The 19224-nt window shown below is 36.8% G+C and overlaps 1 non-coding gene across 1 annotated transcript; it reads right to left on the minus strand.

Annotated features, from left to right (window-relative positions):
• Positions 1 to 5850: 5850 nt before the first annotated feature.
• Positions 5851 to 5957, minus strand: LOC116108308. Its single transcript, XR_004124621.1, has one exon. It is a non-coding gene; the product is annotated as a small nucleolar RNA R71 (small nucleolar RNA).
• Positions 5958 to 19224: the final 13267 nt, after the last annotated feature.

Below are 19224 nucleotides of genomic sequence, written 5' to 3' on the forward strand. Positions count from 1 at the left end.
GGGTGTGAGGGTTTTTTTTTTAAAGACATTAAAGCACAACAGAGAGTATGATTTTGGAAAAATTTTAGCTGGCTTTTTATTTTTGTTTTTGGGTTTTGAATAATAGGGATGTAATGAAATAGGTTTTTCATGTGGGTGTTTTTCAGCATCAATGCTTTTGATGGGACATCTCAATTTCACTATTTTCATTAATGCAAGTTTCATGACATCTATTTGTTTACAAGCTCTTGTTTGAGATCAAATTTATTCAAATGAAGCCAAGAAAGCAAAAAATGAGTGCTATAATGGTAGTTTCCGTTATAAGGCCAAACTTCACACTTTACTTGCACGAACATTGTACTGCATTAGCCTAAGAAAGCCCAATTTTGACATTTCCCTAAGTTTACGTTTACCATTAATAAATAATAAATTTCATTTTCTATAAAAAATAAAAATTGATGTAATTATAGGTTGTCTATTAGATTAGGGTTTTAATATGTATTTAATAAATATTATAAAATATATTTAAATATTTATATTAATTAAGATTTATTTTTAATAAAATGTTTTTTTTTTTTAAATATATTTGTAATCACCACAATATATGACATTCATTAAATCCTTAAATTATGATACATATATGATTTACAACATTCACATATGATTTATGAAAAATTATTTGAGATGTACTGGCGTCCATACTTTGTGCTTTAAAAATTATTTGAGAACTCTTGATATATCTAACAACTTTAAGGGCAGCATGAAGATGGGACTACTTAGGCTGATGCATAAATTGACTAAGAAGGTTCACTGCAAAACTAAAGTCAGGCCTAGTCAAGCAGAAAATAGAGAAGTTTACCAATTAGTTTTTGATACACCGATGGGTCAGACAAAGCTGGATCCTCCTGACCAAGAAATTGTGATCATATTCCATAGTAGTAAATTCCAGATTTGGATCAAGAGGGACCAAAGCTGGTTTGGCAGTAGCCAGACCTAATTTGGCGATCAATTCCAAATCATACTTCCTTTGACACAAGCTAATACCTTTAGAAGACCTTACAACTTCAAAGCCTAAAACATATCGAAGAGCTCCCAAATCTTTTAACTTAAAATGAGAATGTAGCTAGTCTTTAGTTGCTTGAATAAGAGAAGCATCACTGCCAATAATAACCAAATAATCTACATAGATGAGTAGGATGACTACATTGGCCTGATCCTTCTTAAAGAAAAATGAGTGATCTGAAGGTGATTGCTGGAAAACTCCCATGAATAATGCAGTAGTAAGTTTAGTATTCCAAGCCCTGGAGGCTTGTTTCAAGTTATACAAAGACTTATGAAGCTTACAAACCAGTGACTTATCATGTTGTTTAGGAAAGCCTTGGGGTAAATGCATGTAAATTTTCTCTTGGAGATCTCCTTGAAGGAAAGCATTATCTACATCTAAATGATAAAATGGCCAATTTCTCATGGAAGCAATAGCTAAAAGAAGCCTTACAGTCACTATCTTCACCACAGGAGAAAAAGTCTCCCCATAATCAATCCCAGCTTATTGGTAAACCCCTTGGCAACTAACCTTGCTTTGTACATTTCTAAAGTGCCATCTACCTTATCTTTTAGCTTATTTGCACCTGATTGGAACTTTTCCAAGAGGCAGGGAAACTAAAGACCAAGTCTCATTTCATTCCAAAGCTTGAATTTCCTGTTGCATAGCAGCAAACCAATGGGGATTTTTGGATGCTTGGGTGAATGAGGTAGCCTCAGTAAGTATAGAGATACTAGACAAGAATTTTTGGTAGGTAGGGGAAAGATGAGTATAAGATATGTAATCGCGAATAGGGTACTGAACAGTAGGCACTAAGTTGGATTTGGGCAGGATTGGACATACAAAATCTATAGTCTAGATAGGTGGTTTAGTCGTATTGCGACATAAATATAACAGATTATTAAATGGGTTACATTGATCATATTTATGTCACCTATTTAATAACTGTATCATTTTCATGTTAAGAACTCTAACATGAATAATTAAACGGTATATGTATATGAGTTCACTAAAATTTCATAACTTCTTAATACTGTACAACACAAATCTGATGCGGCACCCAATATTTTCGCCCCTAATTTCAATAGGTAATAACGTTACCCTATCCTCGGTTGACTAAGGTCACACTTTAAAAAATGGGGTAATTTTGTTAGTTTTTCAAACTATAAGGGTAAAATAACCATTATGCCCAAAAATAAAAATTCAGCAATCAGCGCAACTTCTCTTCGTTTACACTCATATCATAAACCCTAAAACGTGATACAGTTAAAAGAGAACGCTCTTAAACTCTAAAGGCGGGAGCTTGCAGACGATGAAGAAGAAGACGAACAGACACAAGAAAAAAGAATCATTATTAATTAATTAATTAATTTTAGCTTGGTTTTCATTTTTGTTTTTGAGTTTTGAATAATACGGATGTAATGAAATGGGTTTTTCATGTTCGTGTTTTTTAGCATCAATGCTTTTGATGGGACATTTCAATTTTACTATTTTCATTAATGCAAGTTTCATGATATCTATTTGTTACAAGTTCTTGTTCGAGGTCAGATTTATTCAAACGAAGCCAAGAAAACAAAAAATGAAGGGTATAATGGTAATTTTCGTTATGAGGCCAGACTTCGCACTTTACTTGCACAATCATTGCACTGTATTAGCCTAAGAAAGCCCAATTTTGCCATTTCCCTAAGTTTACATTTACCATTAATAAATAATAAGTTTCATTTTATATAAAAAATAAAAATTGATATAATTATAGGTTGTCTATTAGATTAGGGTTTTAATATGTATTTAATAAATATTATAGAATATATTTAAATAATTTATATTAATTAAGATTTATTTTTAATAAAATGTTTTTTAAAATATATTTGTAATCACCACAATATATGATATTCATTAAATCCTTAAATTATGATACATATATGTAATCATAATTATAATTTTGATATTTTGATTCAATATAATTTTTTTAATCATTATATATATATATATAATGCAAAACCCGCCAAATGGGGATTTCAGGATTCTGTTTGGGGATTGGGCCTAGTTCGAGGATTCCTCGAATTTTCAGTTTGGGCTACGAGAAGGGATTGGGGAATCACCTTGAGCTTTTGAGCCAAGGTCGAAGATAGGGTCCCCGACTCTGACCCTGCCTCGGCCCGTGCCCATCCCTAATTGTTGCTTTCAACTGGTTTAAGGCTAATTGTATTCATGTTGAATTTGGGTAGGCAAACATATAACTATTTGGATTAAAAAGTCTCAACATTTGAACTCGTTTAATAATAAGATAAATTAAATAGGATATGTAACTTGTTTATAATGCAATTAATTGTTTATGGTACAAATATTTACATATAAAATTATTAAGACACGGTTAAAATATGAGTAACAAATAAGTTAATCGAATTAAACATTTTATAAACGACTTAAATGAGGTAAACATATTATAAATGGGTTAAGTCGTATTGCGACATAAATATAACAGATTATTAAATGGGTTACATTGATCATGTTTATGTCACCTGTTTAATAACCGTATCGTTTTCATGTTAAGAACTCCAACATGAATAATTAAACGGTATATGTATATGGGCTCACTAAAATTTCATAACTTCCTAATACTGTACAACACAAATCTATTGTGGCACCCAATATTTTTGCCACTAATTTGTGGAATTGAGTCTTGTTGGTTTTGTTCATTTTCCAGTTTTGTTGTGTGTGTTTTGTGTTTTTGTTCGTTGTTTGTTGTTTTTGTTTCCGTTAATTTTGTACCGTATGCTCGGGGACGAGCATACCTTTAGTTTGGAGGTATTTGATAATCCGTGGATTATACAGTTTTCATTAGACTTTTTAATCGGATTTCAGGTACTTTCTAGTGCATTTTTACGTGAATTGTTGCTTAATTCTTTACATTTTGTGTTTCAGATTAAAATGGACATTTTGAGCAAATAAGGACAAAATTGGAAGTTTTTGACTCAGAAGTTTGCGGATCTCAGAAGTTAGGAGAGTTCTGAAGCAGGATAAGGCACGATGAGGCTTGTTCCAAAGAGAGAGCATCGAGAATCGAAGAATCAAGCGAAGAAGCAAGCAGAGTGGCAGTTCTGTAATTTCAGAACTTTTCAAGAAGCTTCGTCGCGGCTAAGTGAGCCAGTCACGCACCAGATCTGTTTGGTTCTTCGCCGTGGCGACGGTCGTAAATTTCAGTTTTGTGAAACGCATAGTTTTACTTTGTGCGTGTTTTTCTGAGGATTTTGGGCGAGGTATAAAAGAAACACTTAACCTTTTTGTCCAGGGTCGTCGAGGAAGTAGGTTTAGTAACTTTTGCATTTTCTTTGATTAAGTTTGGAGAGATTTGGCGATTAGAAGGGTGAAGATTCGATTCTGAACCAAGGGATTCATCATTTGGGGAGATTTCTTGTCCTATCTCTTACTTTTCATTATGTTGAACTTGACTATTATCGTTTTTCTTATTTGTAGTGTTAATTTAGCTATGAACTAACCCATTTTGGGTTAGGGTTTTGATTGTAATTCGGATTTCTAATGGGTTAAATTATTGATCATGTTATGTTCATATGACTATGCTTTGATTGTGTGTTTGCTCTGAGTTTTAATGCTTTATGTGATGAACATGATGAGATTGAAAAATGAATCATGTTAGGCTTCTTGGGTAATCACCATTATAGTACTGGATGCTAGAGATAGATTCAAGAATTAATGAAATCATTGTAGGATTCTTATACTTAATGAGTTTGGAATTGTCAACTTTCAAATTGTTGGGTGCGGAAAGTTAAAAAGGAAGAATAGGAAAACATAGCCCGAGAAGGTATGTTTAACACCTTAGTGAGTTCGATTTACAATTAATGTGTATGAATGTGAATGTAGTTTAATTTTTAGGTTTAACCCATAAAATCCGAATGAAGTCAAAACCCTACCCGTTTTTCTTGAATTGATTACTATCTGTGTTTCTCGTCTTGCATTCATAGTTAATTTTAGTTTAAAATTTATTGTTCAGTTTAATTAGAAATAGCTCCTACCAATCCAAAGAAATCGATTGCTCCAACTTGAGAACAGTAGAATACTTAGTGCTTAGCTAACAATCCTCGTGGGAACGATACTCACTCATCATTATATTACTTGTGCGATTAGTATACTTGCTACATATTGCATGTTGTAGGAAACACGCATCAAGTTTTTGGCGCCGTTGCCGGGGATTTGTTTTAAGTTAACATTGAGTCTGTCTATAGTTAGCTAGATTGGAATTTTTATTTTCAGTTGGTTTGTGATTTCACTTTCCTTCAATTCTGTTTTTGTAGTTTATGCAAAGAATGAGACGTCAACCAGTGGTTCCTGTTGATCTTGAGATTGAGAGAACCGTTAGACGATGTAACAGAGAGAGAAGAGAAAGAGAGGATTTAGTTGTAGAAGCAGAAGAAATAGTTGTTGAAATGGCAGAACCAGAAAACAGGACACTGAGGGAATTTTCAGTTCCCACAGTGAATGGTAGTGGGTCAAGTATTACTAGACCTACGGTGTAAGCCAACAACTTCGAGATCAAGCAGGCGATCATCCAAATGATCCAGCAGTCGGTTAGATTCAATGGTGATTTGAAGGAAGATCTGAATCAGCACATTGCAAATTTCTTGGAAATTTGTGACACCTTCAAGTCGAACGGAGTGTCGGATGACGCCATTAGGTTGAGGTTATTCCCATTCTCATTGGGGGATAAAGCCAAGGGGTGGTTAATGACACTATCACCAGGAACTATCACAACTTGGAATGATCTAGCACATAAATTCCTTACCAAGTTCTTTCCTCTATCTAAATCAGCAAAACTCAGAAATGATATCACATCATTTCTACAAGAGGATTCTGAGTCATTGTATGAGGCTTGGGAGAGATACAAGGAGTTAATGAGGAAATGTCCACACCATGGCTTGCCAGTTTGGCTTCTAGTCCAAACTTTCTACAATGGATTGATGGGTAATGTGCAAGAGGGGCCTTGCAGAATAAGACACCCAAAAAGGCCTATGAGTTGCTTGAGGTTTTGGCAAGCAACAACTATCAAAGACCAAATAAAAGAGCAACACCAAGGAAATCTTCGGGTCTTCATGAAGTTGATGCCTTCACAGCTATCTCAGCCTAACTCACGGTACTTCAAAAACAGTTGGGAACTATGTAGGTAAACGCTATTCAATCACCTCAACTAACTTATGATTTTTGTGCAGGAAACCATGTGAGCAGCAAGTGTCAAGTTGGGAACACATTTGCTTCGTCATCTTCATCAACGGAGCAAGTGAATTACTTGGCAGGAAATCAGAGACAACCAAACAACCTGTACTCCAACACATACAATCCGGGGTGGAGAAATCATCCAAATCTGGCTTGGGAAAATCAGAACCAGCAAAATAATCAATGGAACCAGAGGACAGTTCCCAATAACCAGCCAGGGGTGAATAATCAATCGGGAGATCCAAGAGTGTCGAAGTTGGAGGATATGTTTGGGAAATTTATGCAGGAAACCATGGGATTCATGAATGAGACGAGGACAAATTTCAGAAATCAAGGGGCATCCATTCGGAATCTTGAGGTACAAATGGGCCAATTGACCGAGAAGCTTAATGAGAGACCGCAGGGATCTCTACCAAGCAACACAGTGACTAACCCACGTGAGCAAGTAAATGCAATTTCATTGAGAAGTGGGAGAGTTTTAGAAAAGGTGGAAAAGTCAAGGAAAAAGGAAACTTCATCCAAGAAAAATGAAGAATCTGATGAGGAAGTTGATGAAGAAATCATTGCTGAAGAGAAACCACCCAGCCCAAGGAAAGATGAATAGAAGCAGGAAGAAGGGAAAAAGAAAAGGAAAGAGAGATTGCCATTCCTCGAGATACCACCAGAGTTGGCGCATCACACACCACCCATACCGTTTCCTCAAAGACTCAGAAAAGAAAATCAGGATAAGCAGTTTATTAAATTTCTTGATGTTTTTAAAAAAACTGCATATTAACATTCCTTTTGCAGATGCATTACAACAGATGCTGAGCTACGCGAAATTTCTTAGGGAAATTTTATCGAACAAGAGGAAGCTAGAAGATGAGGAAACTGTGATGCTTATGGAGGAGTGCAGCGCCACTCTCCAAAGGAAGCTGCCCTCGAAACTCAAAGATCCAGGGAGTTTTACTATCCCTTGCACTATAGGAGATATCACCTTTGATCAAGTTTTATGTGACCTACGTGCTAGCATTAACCTTATGCCTTTTTCTGTTTTCAGGAAACTAGGAATTGGTGAAGTTAAGCCGACAACCATATGTTTGCAACTTTCAGATCGATCAATAAAGCATCCGAGGGGCATTGTGGAGGATGTGTTGATTAAGGTGGACAAGTTTATTTTTCCTGCGGATTTCTTTGTGTTGGACATGGAAGAAGACAAAGAGATTCCTCTTATCCTGGGACGACCATTTCTGGCGACCGGAAGAGCTTTAATCGACGTTCAAGAAGGGAAGTTGATCATGAGGATGCAAGATGAAGAAATAACATTTAATGTCCTTGAATCAATGAGAGCTCCACCTAAACAAGAGTCATGTTTAAAAATCGATGTGGTGGACCAGGCAAAGAGTGAACCCTTCCATCTGAACAGCCCTAAGGTGGAAATTAAGAGCTGCATTGGCAAACCAAATCAGTTCAAGAATGAGGACCAGAACGGAAGGGTTTGCACAAAATTTTGAGATGAGCCGTAGTTGAGTTTGAGTTCGCACAAGGAACGGATCTCTGAGATAAAAAAGGGTGAAGTAAAGCTAAGAAAACGGAAGGCGGTATGTGAGAAGAGTCGAGCTACCAAAGTTATGACCAAGGGATGGAAATGGGTGGTGAAACTCTCAACAAGGCCACTGTGTGAAGAAGATCATCGGCAAAAGAAGCTCCAGTACAAGGGAAATTTCTGGGATGTGATGTACTTGGGTAGTCTGGGCTGATGCGAAGGATTAAGAGAGTCGAGCTTTCGACTATAAACAAGCGCTTCTTGGGAGGCAACCCAAGTGTTTTTAATTGTTTGTTTTTCATTTTGGTTATTTGAATTTGTTTGAATTCAGTATGAGTTTGTATGATTTTTAATGTGTGTGTTTTTGGGTGTTTCAGGTGAAGTTTTCAGCCAAAGAAAGGAATTAAAATGCTTCAAACTTCGCCGTGGCGAAGTATTGAGAAGAAAAATTCGGTGTGAAAGTCCTAGACTTTACCGCGGCGAAGCAACCTGAAAATTATATGAGCTCTTGGACGTTTTTACCCCGACGAAGGAATTATCTTCGCCGCGGCGAAGAAAGGAAGATAAAATTTGTGAAAATTTTCTAAAGCAGTGTCGCCGCGGCGAAGAAATTTCCTTCGCCGAGGTGAGTGGCCACTGTATTTGTTCGCCCCGGCGAAGTATTTTTATTCGTCGCGGCGAAACCTGGGTTTAATTTTATGTTCATGAACGAAGAACTTCGCCGCGGCAAAGATTGTTCTTCGCCATGGCGAAACCTAGGTTTCCAGTTAGGGTTCATACACGAAGAGCTTCACCGCGGCGAAAACTGTTTTCTATATAAACTCACTTGGCTTTTCATTTTCCACGCGTTTTTTTCAAATATTTTGAGAGAAAATTTGTCCAATCTCAATCCTTTGCCTCCCAAGTGCTTTCCCAACCAAAGTTTTCACTCATTAACCTTCTTAAACACCAAAACAACTCATTTCAACAACAAATTTCTCAAAAATTTCAAGTTCAAAAAAATTTGGGGCTTTTCAATCTGGGATGTTTCTGGTTCAATTGGTGGCGAGTACTCCTTCATATTGGTAAGATCTCAAGTTTCCTTAACTCATTTTCGCAAAATTTCTAGTTTTAAGTTGTAGATCTGAGAAATTTATTTTGTGGTTGAATTGCGAATTTTGTGAGTTGGATTTTGTTGAAGAAGGATTTATTGTGCTTCTTGTGATTTTGAGAAGTGTGGGTGTTGAATTTTTGGAGTGTGTTGTTGAATTCAGAAAAATCGAAGTTTGGGGGTCTGATTGCAGATTTTTGGAAGTGTTGTTCATTTTCTTTTTCAGGTTTGAATTGGTTGTGTGGGAACCTAGGCTTGAATTTTTTGGGTTGTGTTGTGAATTGGATTATAGGAAATGGCACCCAAAATTAAGTTGCCATACAAAGGAAAGGGAAAAGGAAAGAAAGTGGATAGCCGTTTTGTGAATGAAGAGGCCTAAAAATGGTATCAAGCGGCTATCCAAAGGAGAGATAAGGGCTTTATTCCTGAGCGCGGATTGACCGCGAGTCAGGCATTGGATTGGAGTCGAAGGAGACGATGGGAACTGTTCATGAGTACTCCTACACAACCGGCTGTTGAGCCTCTAGTAAGGGAGTTTTATGCTAATCTCCCGGATTGTGATGAGGGTTTTGCATTTGTGAGAGGGGTTGATGTGCCATTTACAGCAGAAGAGATCAACAAGTTTTACAACCTGCCTGGCTTTGATCAGGATAAGTATGGAAGGTTTAGGGGAACACAGTTTGAGGATAGTATCATTCCTCCGGTCATTGCAAAACCGGAGGCAACTTGGTCAGTGTCAAAGAAACAAAAGAAGACCATTAAGGGAACTTCTTTGACATCGGTTGCTCGAGTGTGGCAGTATTTTGTTAGTGCGAAGTTGATGCCGGAAACGCACTATAGTACAGTAACTTACGAAAAAGCATTACTGCTTTATTCCATTGCCACAGGAAAGAGCATCGATGTGGGAAGAATTATCTTTAACAACATTCATCATGCTGCCAAACCAGGGCGATCAAGTTATTCTTTCCCACATCTCATCACAGCCTTGTGCCTTAAAGCTGGAGCCAAGGTAGGAGATGATGAGCAACGGATTCATGCTGCCCCTATCCTTGATAAAGATTATTTCCAGAAGCATCTTGAACGTTCGGAAGCTGAGCAACCAAGGGCAGGAATAAAACGGCAGAGAACAACGCAAGGCCCTGCCACATCTTCCAGTTCCGCAGCTACACAAAAAGAGATCATGCAGCAGATGATGGGTATGATGAAATTTATGAGAAAACGACAGGATTGGTTGGCTGAACAGACCCACATGATGTATAAGATGCAGAAGAATAGCTTTAAAGAGCTTAACATTAACACTTCAGCATACCAATGGGCCGACTGGGGCTCAGATGAGTGGATGGGTTCCGAAGAAGATGAGGAAGATGAGGAAGAAGAATGAGCCGGAGCACCTGTTTTTGTTTGTCTTTATGTTTATTTATTTTTTATTATTATTTTGTTGTTCATTCTAAACATTAAACTCGGTTTTATTTTTGTTTTGGATTTTGTTTAGTTGTTTAGTTGTTGCTGTTAATTTGTAGTTGTTGAAAGGACGAGATTAGGTTGTAATATTTTCAAGTTAGTTGTGAATTTGTGCTAACATAAAGGACACCACAGTTTCAATTGTTTTGACAGATTATGGGTAATGAAAAGTCTGAGACCGGGTGTTCATTATGGAGTGACACTTCAGGGATTAACCAGGGAGCATTCTCGTACCTTTGTTGTTTTTATTATTCTCTATTCCTGATTTATGCATAATGGAACATTGGGGACAATGTTATGTTTAGTTTAGGGGTAGGAAATAGAATTAAAACCTAGTTTAAGGGTATATTGGCTGGAAACCAGTGCCCGCCTTAAAAACTGCCTAGCAGTACTTGGCAACCTCTGGTATAATAACGCCACGTACACCTTAAACTGAAAAAAAAAAAAAAAAATTTTTTAGTTATTTTTCTTTAGTTTGTTGGTTTTTGCCGATGATGAATTGTACAAATCAATGATGAGAATTGGGTTGTTGGAATCTTATTGTTGAGAAATGTTAAGCATTGCTTTAAGTTTTTGTGTATTGACTGGATTTTTATTGAGGTTTTTTGAGTGGTTCATTCATAATTTTCATTTATTTTGGCATGCTTAGATTCATTTTATGTGGTTAGGTGAAGTTTTGATAATGTTGGTGGACTCTAGAACCTAGTTGAGAAGTGCTTGAGGCGAAATTCTAGGATTAGACATGGTTGAGAAGATGATTTAGGCATTTTTCAAAACGTTTGAGCCTTTTTAGCCGACCCATGAATGAAATTATCCCTAGTCACCCATTTGAGCTATATGAATTTTATTGCCTTATTTTTCTTGGAAAACAACAAAATTGTCCAATCCTTGTACCCTAAACACTTTATCGTACCCTTAGAAGAATTCGAGCTTAGTGCAAACACAAAGAACGAAAAAAGAGTTGTACGAATAAGCCAAAAGAATAGTTTGGGGGTTGTGAGAAGGGCAGAAAAAAAAAATATATAAAAGAGGTAGTTCACCTCAATTCAATTGATCATGTTATGTTCATTAAAAAAAAAAAAAAATTATAATAAATTCGTTTGCCGGGTTTAAGGGTATATCAGCTGGAAACTAGTTACTGCCTTAAAAACTGCCTAGCAGTACTTGGCGACTTCAGGTTTAACAACGCCACATACACCTCAAACCCGCACATTTGTGGTATAAAAAATAAGAAGGATACAAGTTTGAGGGTGGTAAATAAGTGGACACGTTGATTGTTGGTTGAAAAGAAGTGGAGTTCGATTTGACTTGAGTGTTTGCATGAGGAAAACCGAGTTCTCTTACTTTGTTTTTCCTATCCTTTTCTTGGAACCCACTACCCAAGCCTAACGTTACAACCTTTTAAAGACCTTTTGATTCTCATCTTTGTTTAGTCCTCATTAGTGGAGAGTAGTTCGATATTTAGGGTTATGGAGTCCATCACCATTTGATAAACTTGACATTTCTGCATAAAATAATCCGGGAAGTTGGAATGTGGATTGAAGTGGGGATCACCTACTCGGTGGACCGATTGAGGAAGACAGTCGATAATGCTTATAACTTCTTGAAGTGTTGAACATTTCCTTATAATAATTTTTCAACAACTTTTGAGACTTGTGCAATTTCTAGGCAATTCATTTGTGGAGTTGAGTCTTATTGGTTTTGTTCATTTTCCAATTTTGTTGTGTGTGTTTTGTGTTTTTGTTCGTTGTTTGTTGTTTTTGTTTCCGTTAGTTTTGTACCGTATGCTCGAGGACGAGCATATCTTTAGTTTGGGGGTATTTGATAATCCGTGGATTATACAGTTTTCATTAGACTTTTTAATCGGATTTTAGGTACTTTCTAGTGCATTTTTACCTGAATTGTTGCTTAATTCTTTACGTTTTGTGTTTCAAGTTAAAATGGACATTTTGAACAAATAAGGACAAAATTGGAAGTTTTTGACTCAGAAGTTTGCGGATCTCAGAAGTTAAGAGAGTTCTGAAGCAGGATAAAGCATGATGAGGCTTGTTCCAAAGAGAGAGCATCGAGAATCGAAGAATCAAGCGAAGAAGCAAGCAAAGTGGCAGTTCTGTAATTTTAGAACTTTTCAAGAAGCTTCGCCGCGGCGAAGTGAGCCAGTCACGCACCAGATCTGTTTGGTTCTTCGCCACGGCGATGGTCGTAAATTCTAGTTTTGTGAAACGCACAGTTTTACTTTGTGCGGGTTTTTCTGAGGATTTTGGGCAAGGCATAAAAGAAACACTTAACCTTTTTGTCCAGGGTCGTCGAGGAAGTAGGTTTAGCAACTTTTGCATTTTCTTTAATTAAGTTTGGAGAGATTTGGCGATTAGAAGGGTGAAGATTCGATTCTGAACCAAGGGATTCATCATTTGGGGAGATTTCTTGTCCTCTCTCTTACTTTTCATTATGTTGAACTTGACTATTATCGTTTTTCTTATTTGTAGTGTTAATTTAGCTATGAACTAACCCATTTTGGGTTAGGGTTTTGATTGTAATTCGGATTTCTAATGGGTTAAATTATTGATCATGTTATGTTCATATGACTATGCTTTGATTGTGTGTTTGCTCTGAGTTTTAATGCTTTATGTGATGAACATGATGAGATTGAAAAATGAATCATGTTAGGCTTCTTGGGTAATCACCATTATAGTATTGGATGCTAGAGATAGATTCAAGAATTAATGAAATCATTGTAGGATTCTTATACCTAATGAGTTTGGAATTGTTAACTTTCAAATTGTTGGGTGCGGAAAGTTAAAAAGGAAGAATAGGAAAACATAGCCTGAGAAGGTATGTTTAACACCTTAGTGAGTCGATTTACAATTAATGCGTATGAATGTGAATGTAGTTTAATTTTCAGGTTTAACCCATAAAATCCGAATGAAGTCAAAACCCTACCCGTTTTTCTTGAATTGGTTACTATTTGTGTTTCTCGTCTTGCATTCATAGTTAATTTTAGTTTAAAATTTATTGTTCAGTTTAATTAGAAATAGCTCCTACCAATCCAAAGAAATCGATTGCTCCAACTTGAGAAAAGTAGAATACTTAGTGCTTAGCTAATAATCCTCGTGGGAACGATACTCACCCATCATTATATTACTTGTGCGATTAGTATACTTGCTACATATTGCATGTTGTAGGAAACACGCATCATTACCCTATCCTCGGTTAACTAAGGTCACACTTTAAAAAATGGGGAAATTTTGTTAGTTTTTCAAACTATAGGGGTAAAATAGCCATTACGCCCAAAAATAAAAATTTAGGAATTAGCGCAACTTCTCTTCGTTTACACTCATATCATAAACCCTAAAACGTAATACAGTTAAAAGAGAACGCTCTTAAACCCTGAAGTCGGGAGCTTGAAGACGACGAAGAAGAAGACGAACACACACAAGAAAAAAGAATCATTATTAATTAATTAATTAATTTTAGTTGGGTTTTTATTTTTGTTTTTGGTTTTGAATAATACAGATGTAATGAAATGGGTTTTTCATGTGAGTGTTTTTTAGCATCAATGCTTTTGATGGGACATTTCAATTTTACTATTTTCATTCATGCAAGTTTCATGACATCTATTTGTTACAAGTTCTTGTTTGAGGTCAAGTTTATTCAAACGAAGCCAAGAAAACAAAAAATAAAAGGTATAATGGTATTTTCCGTTATGAGTCCAGACTCTGCACTTTACTTGCACGACCATTGCACTGCATTAGCCTAAGAAAGCCCAATTTTGTCATTTTCCTAAGTTTACATTTACCATTAATAAATAATAAGTTTCATTTTATATAAAAAATAAAAATTGATATAATTATAGGTTGTCTATTAGATTACGGTTTTAATATGTACTTAATAAATATTATCGAATATATTTAAATAATTTATATTAATTAAGATTTATTTTTAATAAAATGTTTTTTAAAATATATTTGTAGTAACCACAATATATGACATTCATTAGATCCTTAAATTATGCTACATATATGTAATCATAATTATAATTTTGATATTTTGATTCAATATAATTTTTTTAATCATTATATATATAGATATCACATTCATTGGGCAGAAGTAATCTAATTTTCCAAAAAAGAAATTAATAATGATAATGAAAATGCTTTCATAAGTGACAACTGTATCAAATTCAAGCGCATTACCTAGCAGCAATAGCTCTAGCGACTGCTAAACCAAGTGCAGTAGGTTTCCGACAGCCACCAGTAATAGCTATTACATCATTATGACATGGCACAAACAAGCAAATATTTTGTTGGAATTGGACTTAAGGACAACCACTTTGAGGAAGGTGCGCATGCAGACACAATGATGACATGGCACACCATCATTAGCCGTCGTCCTATGCATCATGCAGCGCATAACATTCTAGATTTTCTTTCATCTCTATACAACATCCTCTTCTCCACCATTTTCTTCATTCTTTCATCTCCGCTTTGCACAATTTTCAAATCATCTCCGCTTTGCATGTTACAGTTTCTACTTCGTCACTTGGTTAGTTTTTGTCTATGTTTTCAGCTTTTCCAACTTGACTTCTCCCACATTTGTAAATAGTAAGTCTGAAAGTAAAACCAAAACATGTCCCCTTTGCCATCATATGCATCTTCCCACAAACAATCCTTTTTCTCTCATCTCCACTCCTCCACCTCCACCTCCACCTCCATTTCCACCTTTATCTCCACCCCCGTTTTTCAACAATTCTTGCTCTTTCTAGAATCCTTCTTCTTCTCCTACTAATGCTCCACATCCACAGCCACCCCCACCTAAACTTTCACCTCCACCTTCCCAAAAAAGCTGTTATCGCTCTTCAACGGTTTTATTGATCTACTTTCCCTTATTCTTATGTTCAGTATATGGGGTCATTAGGTTATGATTTATTTCATTGACTTTGGTTTGCTCATATTTTTTATTTTTATTTTTATTTGTTCATTTTTCAAGGTAAGCTCTCTCTCTATTTACCTCTCCAAATCTCTCAATCCTTAAGAACCAAAATCGCCGCTTCCTCCACCATGTTGCCGTCTCTTGTCGTTTGCTTACGCGCCTCCTCATACCTTGTAAGCCCTTCTCCCACCACCACCACCACCACCACCACTTGACTGTTATCTCTCTCAAAATAGTCGGCCACCATGTGCCCTTGTGTTTCGTGCGATTGCCACTTTAAGAGGGATTCTAATCGATCCCATCACCAAAAATCCTACTAATCGCCACCCCCAGCATCACTGAAAACTCCTCTACACAACCCCTAACACCACCACTGAGATCGCTCCCCAATCACCACCGTTGACCATCGTAGGGTTTTCGCAATTTGAAGGTTTTTTGGAGTTTTTTTTTTTTTTTTTTGAGTTATAGGATGAAACTGATTGTATATTAGAGTGTGTGATTGTAGTGGATTCATTGTAACATTTTCTTATTGCCGACAATCAATTGTTTTGGAGTTTGTAATACGCCCACCACCTGTTTGTGTTTTTGGCGTAATCAAATGTTTTGAAGTTAACCTGGTTTTGGGTTAAAACTGGTTGGACTAGTGGTTCACTCAGTAACCTCGGTCCAATCATTGGTCAAACTGGATGAACTCTCACCCCATGTTTTTCACTTTAATTGGATCAACTCAATGGTTGGTTCCTGATCCAATTGGTTAAAATACTTGGGTCAGGCCGGATTTTGAAACAGAGGCACAAACAAGTAAATGTTTTGTTGGAATTGGATTTAAGGACAACCACCTTGAGGAACGTGCGCGTGCAGACACAACGATGACATGGCGCACCCTCATTGGGCGTCATCCCATGCATCATGCATAGCATAACATTCTAGATTTTCTTTAATCTCTAAATAACATCCTCTTCTCCACCATTTTCCTCATTTTTTCATCTCCGCTCTGTACAATTTTCAAATCTCTCCCATGGCCAAGCTTCTGAACCGAGTGAGAGAAGATATTAAGAACAAAGACTAAGAAGTGATGAATAGAAAAGCTTGCCATAGTTTCCACTTCATCACCTGGTTGGTTTTCGTCTATGTTTTTGGCTTTTTCAACCTGATTTCGCCCACATTTGTAAATTGTAAGTCTGAAAGTAAGACCAAAACATACCACTCTTGTCATCATCTTCCCACCAACAATCCTCATTCTCTCAACTCCACTCCTCCACCTCCATTTCCACCTTCATGTCAACCTCGTGTTTGCTTTGAAAACCTATATATAAACTTTTTTTTCAACAATTCCTGCTGGTTCTACAATCCTTCTTCTTCTCCCACTAATACTCCTCCACATCCACGACCACCCCCACCTTCCCAAAAAAGTTGTCATTGCTTTTCAATGGTTTTTATTAATCTACTTTCCCTTATTCTAATATTTAGTATATGGGGTCATTGGGTTATGACTAATTTCCTCGACTTTGCTTTATTCGGATTTGTAGCCAAGCTTTCTAGCAGCCTCCTCACTATAGTTTATGTACCTTGGTTCAACAACCATCCATCATCAATGTTTATCTACAGTTTAATGATGTGCGAGGTGATGTTTCAACTCAAGGGGTACCATATGGTAAAGCAACGATAGGGTTTCATTTTCCTCATTGAAGCGACCCACAGAGCTTTCGTCGAGGCTATGTTCGTGTCGCTTGTCTTCCAAGATACAAATCTCATAGTCGCCACTATTTCTCCTACAACTATGAGATGTATTATTCCCCCATGGCCAAGCTTCTGAACCGAGTGAGAGAAGATATTAAGAATAAAGGCAAAAAAGTGATGAATAGAAGAGCTTGCTATAGTTTCCACTTCGTCACCTGGTTGGTTTTTGTCTATGTTTTCGGCTTTTCCAACCTGACTTTGCCCACATTTGTAAATTGTTAGTCTTAAAGTAAGACCAAAACATACCACTCTTGTCATCATTTTCCCACTAATAATCCTTATTCTCTTATCTCCACTCCTCCACCTCCATTTCCACCTTCATGTCCACCTCGTGTTTGCTTTGAAAACAGATATAGAAACTTGTTTTTCAAAATTTCTTGCTCGTTCAACAATCCTTCTTCTTCTCCTACTAATACTCCTCCACATCCACAACCACCCCCACCTTCCCAAAAAAGTTGTCATTGCTTTACAATGGTTTTTATTAATCTACTTTCCCCTATTCTAATGTTTAGTTTATGGGGTCATTGGGTTATGACTTATTTCATCAACTTTGCTTTGTTCGGATTTGTTGCCAAGCTTTCTAGCAACATCCTCACTATAGTTTACGTACCTTGGCTCAACAGCCATCCATCATCAATGTTTTTCTACAGTTTAATGATGTGTGAGGTGATGTTTCAACTCTAGTGGTACCATTTGGCAAAGCAACGATAGGGTTTTGTTTTCCTCATTGAAGCGACCCACAGAGCTTTCGTCGAGGCTATGTTTGGGTCGATTGTCTTCCAAGATACAAATCTCATAATCGTCACTATTTTTCCTACAACTATGGGATGTATTATCCCCCCATGGCCAACCTTTTGAACCGAGTGAGGCAAGATATTTAGAACAAAGACTAAGAAGTGATGAATAGAAGAGCTTGCTATAGTTTCCACTTCGTCACCTGGTTGGTTTTCGTCTATGTTTTCGGCTTTTCCAACCTGACTTCGCCCACATTTGTAAATTGTAAGTCTGAAAGTAAGACCAAAACATCCCACTCTTGTCATCATCTTCCCACCAATAATCCTCATTCTCTCATCTCTATTCCTCCACCTCCATTTCCACCTTCATGTCCACCTCGTGTTTGTTTGAAAACCCATATAGAAACTTGTTTTTCAACAATTCTTGCTCATTCTACAATCTTTCTTCTTCTCCCACTAATACTCCTCCACATCCACAACCACCCCCACCTTCCCAAAAAAGTTGTCATTGTTTTTCAATGGTTTTTATTAATCTACTTTCCCTTATTCTAATGTTTATTATATGGGGTCATTGGGTTATGACTTATTTCCTCGACTTTGCTTTATTCGGATTTGTTGGCAAGCTTTCTAGCAACCTCCTCACTATAGTTTACGTACCTTGGTTCAACAGCCATCCATCATCAATGTTTATCTACAGTTTAATGATGTGTGAGGTGATGTTTCAACTCAAGTGGTACCATATGTTAAAGCAACGATAGGGTTTCATTTTCCTCATTGAAGCGACCCACAGAGCTTTCATCGGGGCTATGTTCGTGTCTTTTGTCTTCCAAGATACAAATCTCATAGTCGCCACTATTTCTCCTACAACTATGGGATGTATTATCCCCCCATGGCCAAGCTTCTGAACCGAGTAAGAGAAGATATTAAGAACAAAGACTAAGAAGTGATGAATAGAATAGCTTGCTATAGTTTCCACTTCGTCACCTGGTTGGTTTTTGTTTATGTTTTCGGCTTTTCCAACCTGACTTCACCCACATTTGTATATTGTAAGCCTGAAAGTAAAACCAAAACATACCACTCTTGTCATCATCTTCCCACCAACAATCCTCATTCTCTCATCTCCACTCCTCCACCTCCATTTCCACCTTCATGTCCACCTCGTGTTTGCTTTGAAAACCCATATAGAAACTTGTTTTTCAACAATTCTTGCTTGTTCTACAATCCTTCTTCTTCTCCTTTAATACTCCTCCACATCCACAACCACCCCTACCTTCCCCAAAAAGTTGTCATTACTTTTCAACGGTTTTTATTAATCTATTTTCCCTTATTCTTATGTTTAGTATATGGGGTCATTGGGTTATGGCTTATATCATCAACTTTGCTTTGTTCGGATTTGTTGTCAAGCTTTTTAGCAACCACTATAGTTTATGTACCTTGGCGCAACAACTATCCATCATCAATGTTTATCTATAGTTTAATGATGTGTGAGGTGATG

Source organism: Pistacia vera, unplaced genomic scaffold, assembly GCF_008641045.1.
Source record: "Pistacia vera cultivar Batoury unplaced genomic scaffold, PisVer_v2 Contig561, whole genome shotgun sequence".
Classification (NCBI taxonomy): Eukaryota; Viridiplantae; Streptophyta; class Magnoliopsida; order Sapindales; family Anacardiaceae; genus Pistacia; species Pistacia vera.